We start from the raw sequence: 23305 nt of genomic DNA, 5'->3' as shown, positions 1-23305 counted from the left end.
CTAATCGATATGGGAAAAAACACCACAAGCCGCTCGTCTGTCAGAAGCAACCGGTAACCTGACGTGACCTTTTTTATTTTTTGCAATGGATAAAAATTCTACCGGTACTGCGTTGGTGAACGACCTGGTCACCCTGTTCTAACGCATGTGCGGACTCAGAGTGCGACCCCCAGTAGACTTTTTAGGAATAGCAGCTACTTTTATAGAAATGCAATTTATGTCTTTCTGTAATTCTCTCAATAGCAAAGTCCTCCAGCGCGCTGCACCGGGGTCTGGCCCGCCGGGGGGTCTTGACTGGGCCTTGAGTTTGACACCTGAGCTCTAGAGCAGCGGTCCCCAACCTTTTTTGCACCACGAATCAGTTTAATGTCAGACAATATTTTCACGGACCAGCCTTTAAGGTGTGGCGGATAACATTTAAACATGGCTTCAAAATAAGATACAACACAAACAGGGTTTTCAGTGCCGTTGTGGCGATCTCAGGGTCATTCTGCGGTAACTTTGATCCAGAACACCGGTAGAGATGTTGTCTCAAACATACTTTTAAGGCCGCCGTCATTTGTGATTTCAGTTGATCTTCGTCTTGCATAGACATGCTGGATTCACCTTGTTTGTTGACAAATGGGTCGCGGATCCATTCCTTGGCAGTTTGTGGGTCTTTTGTGGTTGGGAAGTAGCGCTCAAACTCTTTTAAATGCAAAGACAGGTGATTGTGCACTAGCTCGCAGAATGAAGGCTCGGACTCAGTGTCTTCAAAAATCCCCGCAAACGTTTGAAACATGTCAAATATACCTGTTCACGCGCCGTCCCCACAAATCCAGTTTGGCTTTAAAAGATTATGTAGATAATGTACACTTGATAAGTACAGTATATTTGGTAGTTGTACCTGGATTTGTATTTGACTATTAAAGCCAAGGTGGAGTCATGGACTTCGGCCACAGTCACAGAGGAACGCTTCATGGTTAGGGACAGGCTGCTAAGCTGAGTCAGAAAATCATGGAGGGAGCAGGAGAATTTGATCACAGCCCCATCGTTCACAAAATGGAGGAATCCACGGGCCGTTGCATGGCATACAGAGACAGGGCTAATCAATTTTGCTCTTCTTGTTTAACTTTTTATGTTTTAAATGATCTCCTGGTCCTTTATTACCTCGTGTTCTGTATCGGTTTGATAATTTTTCTTAATTAAATAATTAAAAAGGTGAAAAGGAAAGGTGGAAACAGCTAACTGATTTATGAGTTGATAGTGCAAGTAGTAAGTTTACAGAAAAAGAAATTTCCTTTAACGAATGGGTACTGTTCTTTGGATACTTTTAATGCATCATAAACTCTCACTGTCTCGCTTTCCATCGTACATCCTTTTTCTTTTAGTGACTCCCTCGCTCTGGTGTAATTTGAAAGATTCATGCCTGAGAGATTTGAGTAATATTGCCAACTGACTGTCAGCTTTCATATGGAGCCAGCTTTTTCCCCTCGCTCTCGCAGCATCCGACCAATGGCTTTTGTTAAAGGGAAGAGTGGCACCTCAAAGAGATGCAGTATTAAACAGAATCATCTTTGGACAGCAGAGACAAAAGAATGGAGATCTACATAAAATGGAAGACAAGTTGGCAACAACTATTTCTACAGTCCTCTCCTTTGACTGCTGATGTGATCTGAGTGAGTTGAACTTGAACACGTTAGTCTTCCCAAGAACACTAATGGTTTCCTTTCCTTCTCAGACAACCATGTCATGTCAGATTTTTGTCATGTTATCTACTCAGCATATACATTTTGGTTTGAGGCCAGGATAATGAAACACTTACTGCCTTGAGTCAGATTTAACTGTCATATAGTTATAGTGTATAGTAGCTCCAAAAATACATTGTACATTTCAAAAACTTGAAAGAATTAAGAAATGCATTATCTTTTTAGACTGTATCCAACCAATTCTTCAATTATTCATTACGGTTTTGCTGTCATGTTAAAGTATTTCTATAATAGATTGAAATAAATAATATTTGTTCAGTTTAAGAGATTGAGGCAAGGATTGGGGTTAGGAGGCGGTTCCACTGGAAATTAGCAATCTAGAAAAAAGCGGCACCTTGGACTATCCAGAAAGAAAACCACTAATTGATCAATGGTGCTACTTTATTTAAGGATCGGTGTTTGGCCACCTCTCCCTGACTCCGAACAGTACGATCCTGTAGATACACGCTCTACAACATCAGGAGAATACGTCCCCTTCTCACTCAGAAGGCGGCGCAGGTACTGATTCAGGTTCTTGTCATCTCCCACCTTGACTATTGCAACTCTCTCCTGGCAGGTCTCTCTGCCACCGCCATTCGACCTTTGCAGCTCATCCAGAACACAGCAGCTCGCTTGGTCTTTAACCTTCCGAAATCCTTCTCAGCTCCTCCGCTCTCTTCACTGGCTACCGGTGGCTGCCCACATCCAGTTCAAAACATTGGTACTCATGTACCATGCTGTGAATGGATCGAGTGCAGTCTACATCCAGGACACGGTCAAACCCTACATCCGAACCTGCACACTCCGCTCTGCCAAACTGCTTGTCCCTCCCTCACTGAGAGGAAAACACTTGACTAGATCACGACTCTTTGCTGTCCTGGCTCCCAAATGCTGGAATGAGCTCTCTGATGACATGATATTGTTCGCCGCAAACTAAAGACACACCTCTTCACTCACTGTTCACTTGTGCATTTATATTGTGTTAACAGCCGCTATACATAGTCTGGTGCTAAAACTCAAACCTTTAAATTTCTTTTCTTTGCTCTTAACAAGTGAAGATAAATTATTTGATTATTAATAATTCTAGTCATATCAATAATTTTGTTTCACCGTAGCTATTAACCAAATACACCCCATTGTTGTACTGCAACTAGTGTCTGCTCCTAATGAGGTATTGTAAACCTGAAAGCACTCATTTAGACAAGTAACAGAGATACATTTAGCAGGAAAGCCAGTATGTTCAGAAAGATAGATACAACGCATTAGCGCCTAACAGAGGCATAAAAGGAAACATACTGGCAGAGAGCCTGCAGAACCAGCCAGTAGTCAGTAATTTGGACTAAAAAGGTCAGAGCAGCTGATGACTTCATCCATCTAAAATGACAGCTGACCTGTGAGAGTGGGTTCTGGGTCACGATGGATGAGAGAGAGAGCAAGAGAAATACACAACAGCTTCACAACAACCGACGTCTTTGTAGCTCCGAGGTAGACTGTTAGCACAGCTATCGTTTCTGCTCCATTCATAGCTATGCGAAATTGCACAGCCAAATGTGTGCAATTTCTTACAGATGGGTGTGTCCATTTTTCTGTTTACATCTCATTAAGTCAGTGACGTGCCCTAATGCCTCTCCATCTCATCTCCAGCGAGGACTCTGGAGGCATAATCCATCTAACATGGCAGTTGACGCTTGTGTGTGTACCGGAAAAAAAGGCACGTACCTCTAGTTAAAATAAAGCGGTTGTTTTAACAGAACAATGAATAAATCGTTTGTTTTTGATTGATGTTGATTTAGATGTTTTTTTTAATCTCTGCTACGTCATGTACCTCAATAATATTTAACACCTCTCCACCACAGGCTGTCTGGTGATAGCTTCATCCATCTAACATGACAGCAGACCTCTGAGAATTGCTTTGAAGGTCATGATGGGTCAAAGCATGAGAGTGAAATACAGAAATACAGAGAAATAAAGAGAACGCGTGATTGAGTTTATTGCTTTTTGATCGAGCGTTGATGAAGGATCGAATCAAGAATCAGTACTGACATTACGCCGTTGTGTGAAACCTTAAAAGTTGGAGAAATCCCTACATTTTAAAAGAAAATCTAATATTTCGGCGTGGTGGTTAGCACTGTCGCCTCACAGCAAGAAGGCCCTGGGTTCGATTCCGCCCAGTGGCCTTTCTGTGTGGAGTCTGCATGTTCTCCCCGTGTCTGCGTGGGTTCTCTCCGGGTTCTCCGGCTTCCTCCCACAGTCCAAAGACATGCTTTGGGGATCAGGTTAATTGGGGACTTTAAATTGCCCGTAGTTGTGTGAATGTGAGTGTGAATGGTTGTGTGTCTCTGTGTTGCCCTGCGATTGGCTGGCGACCAATCCAGGGTGTACCCTGTCTATCGCCCGAAGTTAGCTGGGATGGACTCCAGCCCCCCCGCGACCCTGTGTGCAGGATAAGCGGTCTGACAATGGATGGATGGATGGATCTAATATTTCCTAAAATCACTTGGGGCATTGGTTCAATTTTTAATGTCAACTATAACTATCCCCTTAACTTCAATAGGAAACTCTCATGTGGCTATTCTCTTGTTTGTCCCTGACATTATGTTGGCCCATTGCAATTTGAACCCACTCCTGGCTAGTCAAGGTCAATGAATGAATTATTCATGATCAGATTGAGCACTCAATGTCTTACAAGCCATAATATTTCATACTAATTACTGTCAGGTGTGAGACTGACACGTGGGGTGTCACAGCCTAAAAGGTTTCTATGTGACCGGGTAATGTCATGACACACAAAAGCAATCGTTTTTATTCAATGCATGTTGCTGCGTTAAATTGAAAACAATCTATTATCTAACTACAGCCAATGCTGTAGACTACAATTAATTGTCAAGAATTAATTGTTAAGCTTTTTTGTCAAACAACTATAGTCTGTTTCCTCGGTATGTTTTTATGTTGAACAAGAATTGTTTACAAAACAACTATACTCTGTTTCCTCAGTTGCTTGTAAGTTGAACAAGAATTATTAACCACGAGTCTTGTTCCTCGGTTGTTTAGTTCTTGTTCAACGTACAAACAACCAAGGAAACGGACTACAGTTGTTTTGTAAACAATTCTTGTATACAAAAAAAAACAATAAAAGCTGGACATTTTTCTGCTTGTTATATAGTAGCATTATTTCAGGCTGTAATTGGCTACACAGTGTAAACTAAAGAGCTTATTGGATGACAGGGCAAACTTTAAGAATCTAAAGCCATGGACCAGGGACCTTACCGCAACACTTTCTTGTAGCAAACCAGCCATCTTTGTCCGTTTGGTTGCAATGGTTTTTACATGGCCAATGGACATTTCATGATCCTTCAGTTTGCACTTTGAAATTGTTTGTCCCAACCATAAAAAATTTTTTTTGACTAAGTGTTCATTTCTTTACAAACCTTCAACTTCAATCTCATCCAGTGATTTCCCCTGCATGCTGTACAGATTCCCTTTCTCGCGCAATACAGAGCAATACAGAGATCTGAAATACATACAAATCCAAAATATTTCTCTTTAATAGAGATAATTGATGCCCATGTTTGCACTTTTGCAAGTGTAATAACAGGTGTATTGGAGGAATATCTAGCATTAAAAAATAAGATCTTTTCAGTGCAATGAGGCAAAATAAAACACCTTTAAGTAATCTGAATGATATTCCACAATCTTTGACTACTTTTACATTACAGGTTATTTAGCTGACATTTTTATCCAAAGAGGCTTACGTTGCAGTTTTTTTAACCCATGGCTTTTATATTTTAGCCCGGGGAGCCTTTAGGGGTAAGGTGTCTTGCTCAGGGACACCTCGACATGGGACATGGAGCAGCCGGGGCTGGAACCTCCAAACTTGCGGTTCCCGGCGCACCCGCTCTACTTCATGCGCCACCGTCGACCCTACTACTTCAACTTCATCAGAAGACATGTTTACACTACAATTTTGAGAAATAGTTAATATATTTGCCTATGCTGTGAACGAAGGATTATTAGTCATAAGTGTTTCAGTATAGAACGGCTTGTGCATGAGAACACAGCAAATATAACAACTTTGTACCAATTATCTAAATATCTCACCTGTTCATAGCCAACCCACTTGAAGGAGGGTACAGGTCCCAAACATTGAACACATCCGTCCAAGAAGGATATTGTGGCGCACACGAGGTGATGCTTTTGACACTTTAACATTGACATGTTGGTATTTCCTTAGTTCTAATAGCAAACACATTTAAATCCAGTATCAGTGAGAGTGACGTTCAATTTACAACAATAGTATTATTATTAAAGCAGATCAACCCATTGGGGCACCCCTGGTCTGGGGCATGTTCCAGAGTTATTTTTAAGTTTACACGTGGTACATACGTCTACTAAATTTTGATTATCTATGTCAAACTGTGAAACCTGCTTTGTTTGAATTTTCTCCTTAGAATTTAATTGATCCTTTTCTTCTGAACACATTTTGATAATGTAGCAGTGTGGAAATAGGATTGTCCTGCTACAGTTAACTGCGCCTGCCGACCACTAGGGCGGCGGTACTATATAAAGGCTGCCCCCCTTCTCGCGCCCCACTGATGCATAATTTCCGGGTCAGGTGTCTGTCTGCGCAGAGTAGCGACAGAGTGCTCCGTCCTCCTTTTTGCTCTTGGGTCCTCTCAACCGGTGGTAAGTGTTCTCCCTCTCCGTGTTAGACCGAACGATATTCTGTGGCTAACGTTATTGTGGTCACAGGTAGATGTCTTCCTGCCGTGTGGGTTTTTCTCTCCCTCCCTCTCCCTGTGCAGGTTTGACCTGGGAAACAGGTACTTGACTTTAAACTAGCTTCCAAAAGTCTTTGACATGTAGCTTGGCAATGCTAACCCTATGTTCATTGACAGGGAATGCTCATCAGCTGGCTGAAATCCACCGGTGGTGATTTATGTGACAACACTCAGTTAATTCGGGCCACTGCTGCTTTGCCTGCAACTTTGTCTGTAACTGTCTGCCCTGTTAAAGCTGTTAAATGCAGTTCGGTCTCCGCCGCGACGTACCTAGCCTGTCGATTGCCGGCACCAGACTTGGACCTGTGTAGTTGTTGATTCTAGCTCGACTGAGTAGTTAATCGTTTAGTTTGTATTTCTTTTGGTTTGTTTCATTTATTTTCTTTTTGTTTGGGTTACGTGAATTGTTTGGGATTAGGATGATTTTTATGTGAATTATTTTCTTTTTCTGTTTTGTGTTGTAAATTTTTGGTTTAATCCTCTTGTAAACCTTCTTTTTTTTGTCATCCTTCCCAGCGGCTGTAGGCTGGTGGTGGCGGCGGTGGTGTGGGTGGTGGTGGTGGTCCTCTTCGTGTGTCGTGTCCCATTGGATTGTTGTGCTATCACTGGGTGAACTCTGGTTTGGTTTTCTCTAAGTTTGTTCTATTAATTTTCCTTCCCCTTCACCGGCGCTTCTCACCATTAGGCCTTAGCGATTAGTTTTCTTTTCTTATTTTGTGAGGAATGTTAGATTTTACGGGAATGTATATTTATTGAATAAAAAATGTTTTTGTAACCTGGGAACCACGAGCCCTTGCCTATTGAGTGAAACGAACCCGCGTGCTTTAAAAGGTCTTGGGCCTATCCCAAGTGGCGTTGCCGGTAGAACAGGAAACCATTAAGCCACACTTGGCGTTGCTGGCAGGACAGGAAACCATTTCGCCACAATAACAAGAAGCTTTTTATAACCTTTGATGAAATTGAACCAATAATGATCCACAGAGAATCTTGTGAGAATCGGATCAGCGTTGAGGAGACCGTGACAATGTGTTTTACACAAATTAAAAAATGGCAAAAAGTAAGCGAAGGTTAATGCCATGATTTACTTTTTTGTAGAGCAGACCCAACCGGACATGTGTACCTTTCAGGTAAACGCGACATCTGTAGGCTTTTGCAACTCAAGGGTTGTCAAAAGAGTTTTTTAGGGCGCGCTATCCCAAGAGACTTTCTTTTCAGTTTACATGTGTTACATATGCCTACCAAGTTTCATACATGTAAGTCAACCGTTGAGCTGGGGCTGCTTAAATTAACATTTGTAGGGGGCGCAATTGAGCCAAAGTGCCCTTGTGAAGCATTAAAATAATAAGTAACTATATAGTTGCCTTTAAATGTGTGCACCAAGTTTAGTTCCTCAAAAGCACCTTTGTTGATTTCGAGAATGTCCTCATATAATACTGTCCCTACACGCCCCTATGAGGCAACCACACGCACACACAAAACACGATTGAATGCTTTTTCACAAGTAATTACACCTAAGTTTAGACTTAGAATTTACTTTTTAAAGTACTTTTTCCTGTTGAGGGGACCACGTTGTGGACATGTTTGAGTCAGGCCATCCACAGATGTCCAATCTTGTCAGTCTCGTCACTCTCGGAAGACTCAATCAGCTCATTCTCAGTTATCATCTGTAGTAGATAGAGAAAGGAGAAAAACAATGAATAGAGAGGATCTGGAAATGTTAACCATTACAGAGAATATTTAGGGTTTTAATGAGAGAAACAATCCTCCTGTTGCCCAAACTTAGTTTTGAACCTAACTTATTTGTGGCCCCACAAGTTTCCTGAGGCTATATTGAATTATCCCCGTCCAAGTTTCACGACGCCTTGCCATCAACACAAACACACAAAGAATACGCCCGCCACCACTTGCAAATCACATCATGTGTTGCAGAGTGTTAATAGGAGAATCTAGCAATAGAGATCATCCAACTCCAGGACAATAAAATATAATATTTGGGGTTTGAATGTGAGAACCATCCTGTTGTTGACAAAAAGAATGAGAGGAAAATCATTTTGGAACATTGACCAAAATCCTAAATCAAAACCATGCAGGCTGAGTTTAGTACTAACAGTCAAGTTGTCAATTTCATGGGATGGAAAAGTTCAATCAAAAATTGATTCTTACATAAATTTAAATTCTCTCTTGAAAGAATTGTAAGATTCTTTGTAAGAAAAAAATAAAGTGTCAACGTTATGATCTCCTGTAATTAACCTGTGACGGCGGGTATGAAACAGCGCTAACGAGAACCAGCTGTTCTCTCACTGAAACTACTGGACATCGCTGTAACCAGTTATCTGAGAGTTAGTTTCTAGTAGTCTTGTCATAATACCCAAATTATGACTTCGATACAATACCTGCAATAAATATCACAACAGCAATGCCAGAATTTGATACTGGTATTTTCATTTATAATAGTAAAAAATAAAACATCTGTATGGTTCTATTTTTTACCAGCTTGTTTTTGCACTGCTTTGTAAACACTTAACAAATGGCATTAATATTAGTAATAGCCTAGAGCCAGATATTAATGAAAACTACATGGCGCCATCATAACATTGATTATACACGGCTATGTAGGCCTATTGTTTGGCGTCTGTCTGAAAAGAGTGTGTTGACAAGTTTTACTGTTACTCGCTTGGTCTGTGTGGCTGTGTGTCAGTGGGCTTTCCTTCTGTCTGCAATGTAGCTATAGTACTTTGTATGGAAGCATTTATCTTCGTCCTACGACCAACTTGGAAAAGGCAAAGCAAATTAGAACTTTCGAGGTATGTTGAACACGTTGCAACCAAAATACAACATTAACCTCAGACACATTTTACAGACACAGCGATACTCTGCACATGTAAGCTGTCATGGAATCAACGAGGAAAGCGGGTCGGATAAGATAATGGAACTAGAAAAAATAGATAAGAAAAATGCTGATGCATAAAGAGGAATCGATTTCTAAAGGTTTCTAAAGATATTAACAATAAACATGGTAGCTAGCCGTTCGGATCGCGTACCGCATCAGACTTCCATGCCGAGGGAACTGTCCCATGAAGAGACACCGTATGCTCAAGCACAACTAAACGGCTCTTTTGAGAGCCACACACAGCTTATCATTGCGCAAACTTACTTAATATTTAGTGTCAGTGTGTCGTTTAACAATACAATTACCCTTCACTTTATTGTACTATATTCAGTGCAGTGATCGGATGTTGTAAAAAGGCACGTCTGTTTGTTAAAAGTGCGAGATCTTTCCCGGACCGGTCGCAATAAAGGTACTCGGGATACCGATGTATGCAGGTTGTCCGTTACGGCAGGGAGCATCTCGGTGCTGAACACAAACGCAGCGTAGAGAAATGTGTGGAGGGAGAGAAAAGTTTGCAGGTACCGAAAAACACAAGTACCTGTTTGGAAGTCATTAGAGGCCAGTTTGGCTCCCCAGCTGGAAGATCAGGCTGATTACCCTGAGGGGAGCTGGTGTGTGGGAGAGAAAAAAAAATTAAGTTTGCTAACAAAAGATGAATACAGGACTTTAAATTAGAAACCATTGTTTGTAGTCTTTATTTTTGCACCCATGCCTCACCTCACAATCCCGACCTTTCAAGACATCACAATATCATACGCCTGCAAGCGCTATTTCATGACCCCCTATGCAAAGCCAGCACCAGGCCCTCAAGCCCATTCATTGCTCAAACGAGAGCCCGGATTGAAAGGACCTTCGGCCAGCTGAAGGCCAGATTTACATGTCTGTGGGGTCTGGCGGCTGGCAGGGCACGTGACATCACTGTGACACGTGCAGTGCTCGATGTGGCTACGATTAGGAAGAGAGGGTCCCAGTAATCATGGACCATGCTGAGGATGACCTAGAGCCCGTCCACATGGATGAGCAGACCGGCTGCAAGGGACATAATTGCCCACCAACTGTTTAGTTAAGATGACTTTCGGTAATGTTGAAGTCATTTCATCCTTTTCTTTATTTGTATGGGGTTTAAACGAAAGATAGGTAGGGACACGCTCTAAAATAATTTGTTCCAACTTCACCACCCAATTGGTCATTATTTTGGTGGGCATTCACAATATCCTGAAAGAGCATAAACCAATATACAAACCAATGGCTCTGACTTTTTTCGAGGTGAGTAAAATCTTAACGTTAAATGTTTATGTATAAGTGAAGTGAAGTTAAATGATAATCAGCCAGTTGCAATTGTGTTTAGATCTGACTGCTCTGCCAGTATCCGTCTTTTTACGTTTGCGGCTGGTTTGAATTCGTATTCAAATACTGGCCTTCTCGGCTGGTCCGAGATGCTAGCTAGTTAGCTAATGGAACGTTGGTTAGATAACTTAAACCGCGGATTCAAATACTGGTGGATTCAAATACTGGCCTCCCGTGCTCCTCGGCTGGTCCAGGAGTAGCACCCCATGTTTCGGCACTAAGTTCGCCGTCTCTGTGACATTTTTTTTTTGCATGTCATTCTGTTCATTTGTTGTGTGTAAACCCGGTATTTCTGCGTAGTTGCATATAAAGTTAGGCTACACTATTGTTCTGAGCCAACACCACCAAACTTCAGTCAACGGACAGGCCGGCAATCCCGTCCGGCTCCATGGCTGTCTGGACTGGTACGTGCCGAGAGAGCCGCTGTGAGAGCATCAGAAAGGAAATGGCGTAAATATAAACAACCTGAAGACCTGCTTGCGTTTCAATCTCTTCTCTCCTCTTTTTCTGCTTCTATCTCTGCTGTCAAAAGCTCTTTCTACCGATCCAGAATTGAATCTTTTCTATCTTCTCCAACCTCCTCGAATCCCCCGGTCCTCCTCCCCCTGTCTTCAAGGATTTTAACAATTTTACCAAAAGAATAGGTGACATATGCTCCTCTTTCTGGAACCCATCTCCTATTGTGTCCCACCAACTTCCTCTCATCGCCCTCGCGTCTCCTAATTAAGTTCACCTCAGTAACCTCTGCCATGTCCAACCCCATTCCATATTCTACAATCGCTCCTGACCTTCCTTTCCTCCCCTGTCTCATTAACACTCCTGTTATCTGGCTATTTACCCAACTCTCTGAAGGAGGCAAGAAACCCACCCTCAATCCATCTCAAGAAAACTACAGACCGGCAGCGTTGGAAATACACATGGCCAATTTTGCCCACATAATCACTGGGAGAGGGGCAAATTATGCCCCCATAATTTCCTCTAACAATAATGACAATTTAGTCAACTTGTGAAAAACAAGCCATAATGACCCTCCTCCAGTTCTTAAAGAATGTTTTGGATTCTCCCGTGTGCAGGAAGAATCAAATGTTCTTTAATAAAAGTAGCGCTTCCTGATCAGACCTGTGAGTGTGCGGAGAGCAAATCCAGTCTCAGTCATGATTAAAGGTCCAAAAGAAATGCACCCATCGAAAAATGGAAGATAGATTAGCTTAGATTGGAGGAAGACGACAGGAGAACCACCCACATTTTTTTAAGGCATTAGAAGCACTCAAACATGCCGACAACGACCTGCCAACATCGTTGTCCACACACACCGGCAAATACTTCAGACTTTATCAAGGGGAGTGAAAACATTAAGAAATACACTCTCGCTATTAGATGACCGAACAACGTACCATCACCTACGGGGAGCAATAACGAAGTATTCATTATTTTGAAATGATTTAGTTAGCTAGCTCTTATTAGCTATCTAACTAACGATAGCTATGAAGGCTTGCTAGCGGATAACGTTAGACAGAGTGTATTCAGTGAGAGAGGTTTCCTCTCTATTTGGGTAAAATATAATTAGTTGATGGGGGTTTCAAGGTTTAAATGTTTTGTTCTTTGTTTTTACATAAGCATGGATTAATCAGCTCAACAGAAAGGCCAACTGTGGAAGCTGTCACGGTGTGGTTCACTTCCTGTCTTATTTTGTAGTTTTCTGCCACTCGTGTCCCCGGGTAACTTCACTTCCTGCCTTGTCCTGTCATCCCCTGTGATCGTCTAATAGTTTCCACCTGTGTCCAATCACCTGCACCTCCCTTGTGTATTTAAGCCGTGTGTCTCTTGTGTCACTTGTCGCGTCATTGTCTATCGTCGTAGCTGTTCGTAGTTCCTGCCTGCTGTTTTGCCCCTGGTTCCTGTGTGTTTTTGCCCCTTGGCCTTTTGCTTTTGACTATTCAAGTCTTTTGCTTTCTAAGAAGTCTGCGTTTGAGTCCTGCCTCCTCCACCCATCCCTGACAGAAGCTATGAATCAGATGTGTCCCAGATTACTTAGTACAAGAAACTACAAAGAAATAAATAAAAATAAAATTGAATGAATTCAACTTTGAATCTGTAGACTTCTAACAGACCTATTTATGCCATTTGATGACAAATGCATATACAGGAAGTCCAAATAAGTATATTAATTATTTTTTACAAAAAGGTTAACTGCTATTTCACAATTTTCAAAAAATTCCCACAATTTCTTCTAAAATGCCCCTGGTTTTCAGTCAGTGGCGGCAAAAATGGCCCCCTAAATAATATGTAAATTTCCTCCCCTGTTATGGCTGAGACTGGAGGGAATGAGGAAACCTCTCGGTGGACATTTGCGTATAAGGAACTGTAAACCGATCCTTTTCAGTCTTCACACGTTTCGTCGATTGATTATGAATGAAAGCTTTGGTCTCGGAAAAAAAAAATCTATTTTAAACCAAAGCTTTTTGTTTTGAGAGTAAAAGTTTTTGTTTTACAGGCAAACAATTGCTTACGAAACAATACGCAAAACTAACTAATCTCAGTTTATACATTTTTACTTAACTTTTAGTTTGCAATGCAAGAAATTTGCTCCCGAAACAGTCAGGGTTCTGGGGTGCATTTTTGAAAAAGAGACTGCAAACTTTCATAATAAAGCACTGAAAAGTCCCTCTCCAGTCAAACCGATGAATAGTGCTCAGACGGGCAGACATGTTGGTCCACCAGATTTATCTCTGAATGCAGTGAAGGGCAAAGTCTAGAGATGATTTTAAAATTTATTATAATATTTATTTGCTGCAAAAGGCCAGGAAGAAAAAAAATATCATTTAATTTATTATACAGCCCTTGCCTCTTTAAGATTAGTAGTTTAATATGTGACATGTGTTACAGAAGTTTAATTTCAGCAATTGAATCTTTGAGATGCACTTTCACACAGAATTTGCTGCTGGGCACCATGAATTGGGTATGATCCAGAGGTCAACAATAACTTACTACAAACTTATAAAATCTTCACAGCACCTTTTATGTTACAGCTTGATTATAAAAGGGATTAAAGTCATTTTTTTCCAGCAACCTCATAATGGCAAAGTAACAAACGTTTTTAAGCTTATTTGTAAATCAATTTATAACTATTAAGTATTCAGTCTTGGCCATGCCTCTTCTAATTGAGCTAAGGTGCATGGAGTTTCCACTGATGATGATGATTGAGACATTTCTCCAACTTGATTGGAGTCAACCTGTGGTAAATTCAGTTGATTTGACACGATTTGGAAAGCCACACACATGTCTATATAAGGCCCCACGGGTGACAGTACATGTCAGAGCACAAACCAAGTCTTGATGTCCACGGACGTGGGTGCAGACTTTTGAGAGGATTGGGTCAAGGCTAGTGATGGCTTGATGAATCTGTCCATCCAATAGGTAGTGATGGCAAAGTGAAGCTTTCTGAAACAGTGAAGCTTTCCAGCCAATTGTATGGGAAAAAGGTTCATTCATTCAATGCATCGCAAACTCTGATGACCTCTGCTGTTGAAAACTTGTAGTGCATATGTTTCGAATAGCCTACCAGTATATTTTTGCCCAGTCTCTGTGGGTTGAACATGATTATGAAAAGTTGAACCAATAAATCATCTAATAAATACATGAATTCCTATATGAATAAAACTATTGTTTTTCAGTTTTGTATTTGTGTCTAATAAACAGAGGTGTCAAGTAACGAAGTACAAATACTTCGTTACTGTACTTAAGTAGAAATCTTGGGTATCTATACTTTACTGGAGTATTTATTTTTCAGACGACTTTTTACTTCTACTCCTTACATTTTCACTCAAATATCTGTACTTTCTTACATTTTAAAAACGGCCTCGTTACTTCTGGCTTGTCGTAGTTCAAAAACACAAAGACAAAAAAAAACATCTAGATAAATGGCGCTATCAGGGGCCTGTTTCAGAAAGGAGGTTAAGTGAAAACTCTGAGTATGTTAACCCTGAAATGAGGGAAACTCTGAGTTTTCTGTTTCAGAATGGGAGGTATGTTAAACCTGAGAAAGCAGAGTAAGTCAAGCCTGTTTCAGAAAGAGAGGTAACTTATACTCCGAGTCAGTTACCATGGCAACTTACTCTGTGAACCTAACCTGGTCGGGAGCAGGTTTTCTTCGGGAAACCCAGAGTTTATTTCGTCTCCTCCCCTTTTTTAAAGAGGAAGTGGTATTTAATCACCTCATTCATTCTTTCGGTATTCATTCATTGCGCACATTTCAGTCACGCAGAGCGCATCAAATCAAGTGAATGAAATGGCATGTCCTTTTATGGACGATCCTGTGGATGAAGAGGCTGCATTAATCCGTAGGGAGTTGCATTTAAGTTGGGAGAGGATTTTGTATAACATTGGGGATGCAGAACGTATCAGTAAGGCTACTGTTTGCAGAGTTGTAAAGAAAGTGTGCCTCGCTCTTAAGCGCTTTCTCCGAATTTTTGTGCTGTTTCCTGGGCACAAACCCATGAGAGCCATCAAAGAGGAGTTTCACAGGATTGCAGGTCAGTGATGTATAAATCGGTTTAAATGAGGCTAACCTGATAAATGACGTTCAGTTAAGAGCATATTGCTGCGACCCCTGGAAGTAAACTAATAATAGAATTCCTTTTAGGATTTCCGAATGTGGTTGGATGCATTGATGGCACACATATTCCCATCATTGCACCTTCCGAAAATGAAGGGGACTATGTCAACAGGAGGTCCATCCACAGTATTAATGTGCAGGTACACTGAAAGCCTACTGTTTCTAATGGTCAAAGACTACATCACAATACTATAACATGTCTCATTCTTTGCATTGTCAAGATCATATGTGATGCTGCACATCTCATTACAAATGTGGAGCCCAAGTGGCCCGGTTCTGTTCATGACTCACGAATGTATCGTGAGTCAACGCTGAGCAACAGACTGGAAACTGGTAAGTAAATGCATGTATTTCAATGTATGCACTACACACTTACTGGGGAACTTCTATGCAGCTCTAAAGCAATGTGAACTTTCTTACAGGAGAGATTGATGGCTTTCTGCTGGGAGATAGGGGTTACCCATGCCGACCAACACTAATTACCCCTTACCGAGAACCTGAACCAGGCCCCCAGCGCCGCTTCAATGTGGCACACTGCAGGACGAGAGCCCGGGTGGAGATGACCATAGGCCTGTTGAAAGCACGTTTCCAGTGCCTACGTCACCTCAGGGTAACCCCTGAAAGGGCCTGCGACATTATTGTGGCATGTGTTGTTCTCCATAATATTGCCATAATTAGAGGGGAGCAACACCCTGCCCTACAAATACAAGACCCAGAGGAAGACCCCATCAACCCGGCAGATTTCCAGGAGGGAAGGGTAGTCCGGGATATGATATGCCGAAATGTCTTCACAGATTAATACACATTATATCCACCACCACAACCAACCAACCACAAAATAAAATAAAAATGAATAAACACAAAATCACAGCAATTTATATGGTGTTCTTTATTTCCTAAACATAAAAAAAAAATAGAATTTAATATATTTTCAATACTTAGAATTCACCTGTGACCATGCACTCACCTCTAGCTTTAGTTTCAGAATCTCAATTTCCAGATCTGCCTTTTGGATCTGGCGGTCCAAGTATACAAGTTCTTTGCTGTTTTTTTCTATCTTTTTAATAAGAAGAAGTCTATATAACTCCTTAACTGGCAACTGAAAATACAGTAGATTACAGTTACATCATGTAGTTCTAAAATTCTACAATATTAAACTGTGGCATTTACTGAAAAAAAAAAATCACTGAACTGTGTTCATCTGTGCACCAGAAGTTGATGGACCATCCTCTTGCTGTTCTTCCACACTCTGGGGAGAGATAAAAATACCTGTTTATACTTAGATTTAAACTTAGATTCTATAGGCTACTCCACATAAAAAAGGTGAAGAAATGTGAATGTGTAGATTGTTTGATAGACACATAATATTAACATTACCTCTGTAGGCATCTCTATGGCAGCAGAAACTGTTTCTTCATCCCCATCATCCTGTGAAGATGAGCATTTGAGTACACTTTATAACACTATTTGTAATAATTTCTGGTGTATTGAGTAGGCTACTTACAACTGCCTGTGGTTCTGTTGGGACAGGAGGCTCCAAAAGACTAATTTTACCATCAGAATCTGTTGGGACCAACGAAAAACCCACCCCAAAGTAAAATAAATGGAAATATCACAAATAGCCTATATAAAAACACAACACATAGGTAGACCTCTTACATTTTATGAAGGCACTTAAATCTTCTGGAGTGACTGGCTCTGATGAAGTCCCTCCAGGAATTCCCTCAGCCATTGGCCTTCCAGCATTCAGGCTCAGGGCCATCTCCTCTGCATTTGTCAGAGGTGGTGGTGCAGGTCCTCCCCCCGTTTTGCGAGCCTCTGCCTTCTTTCTGTTGGCTGAGTAGTCAAATGAGAATGAACATTTAGACCCATGTCAAAAATGCTGCTGCACTGCTAGACACTGGATGCTATTTAGTTATTTATATGTCAAATGTTTGTAAAGTCAGGTAGACTACAACCATGATATGTTCAAGCCTTACCTGATTGAATTATGTTTTTATATTTCATTTTCAGCTGCTGCCATGTTCTTTTAATGCCTGCAGGATTGCACCTACATGAAAATTAAAATTAGGTTGAATAACACACTGTTCTTCCAGTTTCACTTCTGATATTATGACAGTTGGGCAAGTCACTTATATTACTAACTACAACTGGCTTCTTCAACAGTGTAATTAGATTAATGTAATAATGACTATCTCTAGAAAGTATTGGTCTACTTATTACTAATTACTTTCTAAATCCCATATCAACCTCAACCACTTGAACAATACAAGGAGAGACAAGAAACTGCACTTTTAATGCTTTCAAATAAACATTATACAATTGCATGAATTATTCTTGAAAAAATATATCTTTTAAAATTTGATGTTAAATCCACTATTGTTTTATACAGAATTGCTTTATAGTTTATGCAGCATTTAATGCAATTACATCAGATTTTACTTTAAATTACGGAATTAAATTACAGTTTTTAGATTACATAGAAATTAATTACACACAACACTGTATAACAGTAATTCAAATGTAAACTTACGCATTGACTCGAGCAGCTATTTTCTCCCAAGCTAACTCTCTGTCCTTCGCCGCTGCAGCCGTGTTGCTTTTTTTTTTTAAATATATGTTCGTACTCTCCATATGCTTGCATAAGCACATCCAGTTCTGCTGGTGAAAAATATGAAGACCTCTTTTTGTCTGGCGCTGTTGCCATGGTGACTCGTAATATCTGCGCTCCATTGATAATGGCTTTTTATAGTTGTGGTGCACGCGCTTAACGTCAACTCAGAGTTGATTGAACTAACTCATTTCAGCTGTTCTGTAACCGAAAATTCAGAGTTTCCCATCTCAGGGTAAGTCAACTCAGAGTTCAAGTTTTAACTCAGAGTTGGTTGAACCTCCTTATTGAAACAGGCCCCAGGACAGTGAATTTGATTGTGTTTGGATGAGAAGTATAAACATTGAGCATCCAGACACCCGATTGGTTTTCTCCGCGATGCGCCGGCAGATCGGAGTGATACCGGGTGGGAAAAGTGGTCGGTGGAAAGTTGGTATTTAGCGACATGGACCCGCCTCATCTTCCTCACGCAGATTCCATGTAACGTTAAATGAGTATCTTCATGACCGTGAGTTTGTCCTAAATGTTTTATTGAAAGTCTGGCACAACACAGCGACTTGCAAGCAGCGTTTTAAATAAATGTGATGTGTGTCTTAATGCGGCTTGAGAAATGCACGGGGATTCTGTATTTGCTCATGAAGCCTGAACATACTGGTTATTTTGCCAATGTTTTGATAACCGACCGCTGCCAGTTCAGTGTTTCCCATCATTATAAACAGGGGTGCGCCCCCCGCCCTCCATGACGTAGTAAACCTGGGGGAGACACTGCAGTCTACCTCATCAATGCGAACAACGTGTGTGTGACTCGTGTCACTGGAAAATGGGTTGTGGTTTTATCTGTTTTAAGTTCATTAGATACATTTGTTGTTTTGGTGTCGTGTCTCTGAAGGTCGCTATGTTTCCACCATCCCAACGGCAGGTCACGTGATCCGCAGGCACCTTCTGATCACATTGTAACGGACTGACGTGTTGTGTGAGAGAGGTTACACATTAAGAGTTTGTGCTTAATGGAATTTCTTACATTACTTTTTTACTTTTATACTTTATGTAGTTTTGAAACCAGTACTTTTATACTTTTACTTAAGTAAAAAGCTTGAGTCGATACTTCAACTTCTACAGGAGTCTTTTTAAACCCTAGTATCTGTACTTCTACTTGAGTAATGAATGTAAATACTTTTGACACCTCTGCTAATAAATACATGAATTCCTATATGAAGAAAACTATTGTTTTTCAGTTTTGTATTGTGTCCTTGTTTGTGTATTTCAATTATGTGTGCATTGGGAAGAAGTGTAACAAACACTTATCTGTGTCTTTCTGCACCTTTGTGCATGTATGTTTGTGATCATACTAGCAAGTAATTAATATAATATTATATATATAATATAAACGCACGGATGAGGCAGGAATGCTCAAAAGATTACGTGCTAATACAAATTAATGTGGGTAATTGTCCGTGCAATTTTGGCTCAGCCAAATAGCTGGTGGTCTCCACAATGGCATTGGCTGACGCACTTCTCACCATCCTCTTCTCAAATACTTGCGTGTCTAAAAGATCCCACAGTCCTGAAATGGTATAGGAATGCATTAAGATGTATATTATACATATAACAACAATATATTGACAGTAGGTCGTTACCTGAGGAATCAGATGCTGAAGGTGCATCCTCTGAAGTTGATGGTGTTTCATCATGTGAGGATGCAGGATCGGGTGATTGTTGCCTTATCACAGTGTCTGTTTCAGCAGTCAGTTTTTTTTATGGCATTTTGCTGGTTTGTGGGGTTGCAAAACCCCATCGTTTTGAAACGAGGATCCAGGAGCGTGGCCAGAGCATGCTGTCCTGCCAGTTCATAATTTCCAAGCTTCTCGTGCATTAGGCCTAGTAAATACTTTCCCAAAACTCTGGCCATTTCATCCGTCAGCTGCCTTTGCTTGGCTCCAATTGTGTGGCGCAACATCTTTACCAAGGGAATTATTTTTGAACCAGACACACGTGTAGAAAGCTCGACTGTTGCTTCTTTGAGCGGGGCCAAAAGTGCAATGCACTGACCAATACTGGTTTGGGGTGAGTTGTGACACATCTGTTTGTGTGCTCAGTTAAACTTGCAGCTCTGCTACAGTAGCAGATAAGTTCAACGTTACATGTACTTTCGGTAAAATTCGGCAAATATAGTTCATTTTATAAAAATACATTTTTAACTGAAAAAATCAACGAAATACCAGATGCAGACATGTTATTATTTTCCAATTAAATAAATAATTAATTTTAAAAAATAGGCAATTACGACTTTTGGGGATTGCCTCATTGGGACGGTTCAAGTAGTGGGGGGCAGAGAGGCCGGGGGGCCAGTCAAAGGGGGGTGGCGGGCCTGAGTCGGCCCGCGGGCCTTAGTTTGGTGACCAATGGTCTATAGGGACAGTGGTATTGTTGCGGCTAAAACTCGTTCCTTTTGGCCTTTCCTTTGGCCCCTATTTACGCGTCCTATTGTTTTAACCACACAGGGAGAACGGGTGCAGTTGTCTGACAGAAAACCAGGAGCAATTTGTTGTTCACTTGCTTGTTATTTATTTGAATGAAAAACAAAAGAAAGATGAGTTGCAATTGTTTGGATGCCTGATGATGCCAATCACCATCAGGCGCAGTCACAGGACTGAGGCCGAGGTCAAAGACGGTATCTGCCGTAACCCGTTTCTCCACCAACTATGCGCCATTCACACCAACTTATAGGAACCCCCGCCGCACCTGTAGGGGGCACACTTTGCTTTTAACACAAATAATGAATGCAGAGGTGAGATATTTAGTTTAGTGAATTGGTAAAGAGCTTATCTTTGGGTATTTTAGGTTGGTATAATTTATGTGTTCTAATTTACAAACCATTCTATAATGAAAATTATGACATAATCCTTTAATCACAGCATAGGCAAATATCAACTATTTCTCAAAATTATAAAATGTGTAAATATGTGACTCGTATGCTTCATCGGCACCTTAATATGCAGAAACTGCCTTTCGCAACTTGGAGGATGCCAGTACCCAGAACTATGCTCAAATCATTGTGTTCAATCGAAGACATGCTGGGGAGGTTTCAAAAATGCGCCTAAAAAGTTTCCATGAAAGAGACAATACAAAGCTTCATGAAGATGTAGCCACAGGGTTGTCGAAGACTGAACAGAGACTCGGCAACTATTTCAGCCGAATCAAAATAATGGGAGAAAGGTTGCAGTTCTGCTCACACCAAGCACGGTGGTTGTTCTGTCACTCCTTAGCAGTAAAAGAACAGATTGTGGTGTTTGTGCCACAAATGTCTTCCTGTTTACAATACCCAACTCGATGAGCCACAACAAAGGACAGGACTGTTTGCGTGTTCATAAGTAAAAATGTGCTGAATGAATTTTTAAAATGCATTCCTCACAAGGATTTGCTTTAGATTTGCCCTCTCATCCAATAAGCTCTTTAGTTTTACACAGTGTAGCCAATTACACTTGTGGCCGGAAATAATGCTGCTACAAGCAGAAATATGTACAACTTTGATTTGTTTTTATGTCCAGCAATTCATGCAAGAACTACTAATACTATTTTCCAGATGAAATTGCATTAAGCGGTGCAGAAGACAAGGACAGTGGGAGTGAATCTGATGACCGTTGCACAGCAGGCAGAGCATGGAACGAGGGACCCTGTAAATGCTGCATCCGACTCTACAATCCCCCATGTACATAAGAGTGGTCAGCGCAGCCGGGTAGAAGTTAAATTCTCCTTCCTGGACCTGAACTATTCAGTGTGCATCTCAACTACAAGGCCTTCAGACATCTAGGCGAACTGAAATCGGACTAAGTATCTTTTCTTTAAACCAAGCTAGTCTGCTAAATTTGTTGTTGATTCTACTGTTTTAAGTTCATTTGATTGCTGGTTTACTTCAGCTCTTGCTGTCTTTTTAGTGCCAGTTCTCGCTGTTGACTGCTAGTGTGCCCTCCTAACTTTGCTAGGTTTGACCAGATTTAACTCTATTTTGCCTTCTCTTTTGAAGCAAATGAGACTTGAATCCTTAAACTCTCAGTTTGTCAAAACGGCACATGGTGATTGTTTGTCAACTACTTTACCCAAAAAATAGCTCCTCTGCCTGTCCGAACACCAGCCCTCTTGATCCCATTCCATCCCATATCCTAGAATTTATTGCTCCTGATATACTTTTCCTCACCTGTCTCATCAACAATACTGTTATCTGGCTGTTTTCCCAATTCTCTGAAGAGGCAGGAGTTAACCCACTCCTGAAGAAACCCACCTTCAACCTTTCTGAAGAAAACAGTTTTTGTCCAAAACTCTTGAACGTGCAATCTTTAACCAACTCTCCTCCTATCTCCACCGTAACAACCTCCTTGACCCCCACCAGTCATGCTTCAAGGCAGGCCATTCCACAGAGACTGCTCTCCTTGCTGTCTCAGAGCAACTCCACACTGCTAGATCCACCTCTCTCTCCTCTGCCACATTTGACAGTTAACCACCAGATCCTTATTTACTCCCTTCAGGAACTTCCCTTCACTCGTCCTACCTCGACAACCGCACGTACCGTGTAACCTGGCGAGGATCTGTGTCTGAACCTTGTCCTCTTACTGCTGGAGTTCCTCAGGGTTCCGTCTTGGGTCCCCTATTCTCCATCTACACCAACTCTCTCGGCGCTATCATTTGCTCACATGGCTTCTCCTACCACAGCTATGTCGATAATACCCAACTAATTCTCTCCTTCCCTCACTTGGACACTCAGGTGGCGGCACGGATCTCTGCCTGTCTGACTGACATCTCTCAGTGGATGTCCGCTCACCATCTGAAAATCAACCCCGACAAGACTGAACTACTTCTCTTTCCGGGAAAAGATTCTCCTGCCCAGGACTTGACGGTTAACTTCGGCAACTCCGTGTTAACGCCCACTTTGACTGCTAGGAACCTCAGCGTGACACTCGACAGACAACACGATCCTGTAGCTACACCCTCTACAACATCAGGAGAATACATCCCCTTCTCACTCAGCACAGGTACTGATTCAGGCTCTTGTAATCTCCCGCCTCGACTACTGCAACTCTCTCCTGGCGGGTCTCCCCAGTCGACTGGTCTTTAACATTCCGAAATTCTCCCACACTACTCCACTCCTCCGCTCTCCTCACTGGCTACCAGTGGTTGACCGCATCCAGTTCAAAACATTGGTGCTCACATACCATGCTGTGAATGGATCGGGTCCAGTCTACATCCAGGACATTGTCAAACCCTACATTCCAACCCGCACACTCCGCATCTGCAAGACTGCTTGTTCCTCTCTCTCTTTAATGACACCATGATCGCGGAGAG

General features: G+C 41.4%; 4 long non-coding RNA genes across 4 annotated transcripts; 2 read left to right on the top strand and 2 right to left on the bottom strand.

Annotated features, from left to right (window-relative positions):
- Positions 1 to 6227: 6227 nt before the first annotated feature.
- On the top strand, positions 6228 to 7285 carry LOC144406155 (uncharacterized). The gene is made up of 2 exons (XR_013467356.1): positions 6228 to 6410; positions 6477 to 7285. It is a non-coding gene; the product is annotated as an uncharacterized LOC144406155 (long non-coding RNA).
- Positions 7286 to 15601: 8316 nt separating this feature from the next.
- On the top strand, positions 15602 to 16231 carry LOC120814053 (uncharacterized). The gene is made up of 2 exons (XR_013467321.1): positions 15602 to 15690; positions 15780 to 16231. It is a non-coding gene; the product is annotated as an uncharacterized LOC120814053 (long non-coding RNA).
- Positions 16232 to 16323: 92 nt separating this feature from the next.
- Positions 16324 to 16608, bottom strand: LOC144406130 (uncharacterized). Its single transcript, XR_013467322.1, has 2 exons — positions 16550 to 16608; positions 16324 to 16456 (listed from the first exon to the last, which is right to left on the bottom strand). It is a non-coding gene; the product is annotated as an uncharacterized LOC144406130 (long non-coding RNA).
- A 126-nt stretch (positions 16609 to 16734) lies between these two features.
- Positions 16735 to 18002, bottom strand: LOC144406129 (uncharacterized). Its single transcript, XR_013467320.1, has 4 exons — positions 17337 to 18002; positions 17017 to 17193; positions 16862 to 16920; positions 16735 to 16785 (listed from the first exon to the last, which is right to left on the bottom strand). It is a non-coding gene; the product is annotated as an uncharacterized LOC144406129 (long non-coding RNA).
- Positions 18003 to 23305: the final 5303 nt, after the last annotated feature.

The sequence above is a fragment of the Gasterosteus aculeatus genome, chromosome 4 (genome assembly GCF_964276395.1).
Source record: "Gasterosteus aculeatus chromosome 4, fGasAcu3.hap1.1, whole genome shotgun sequence".
Lineage (NCBI taxonomy): Eukaryota > Metazoa > Chordata > Actinopteri > Perciformes > Gasterosteidae > Gasterosteus > Gasterosteus aculeatus.
This window is presented reverse-complemented; position numbering and strand designations above follow the sequence as displayed.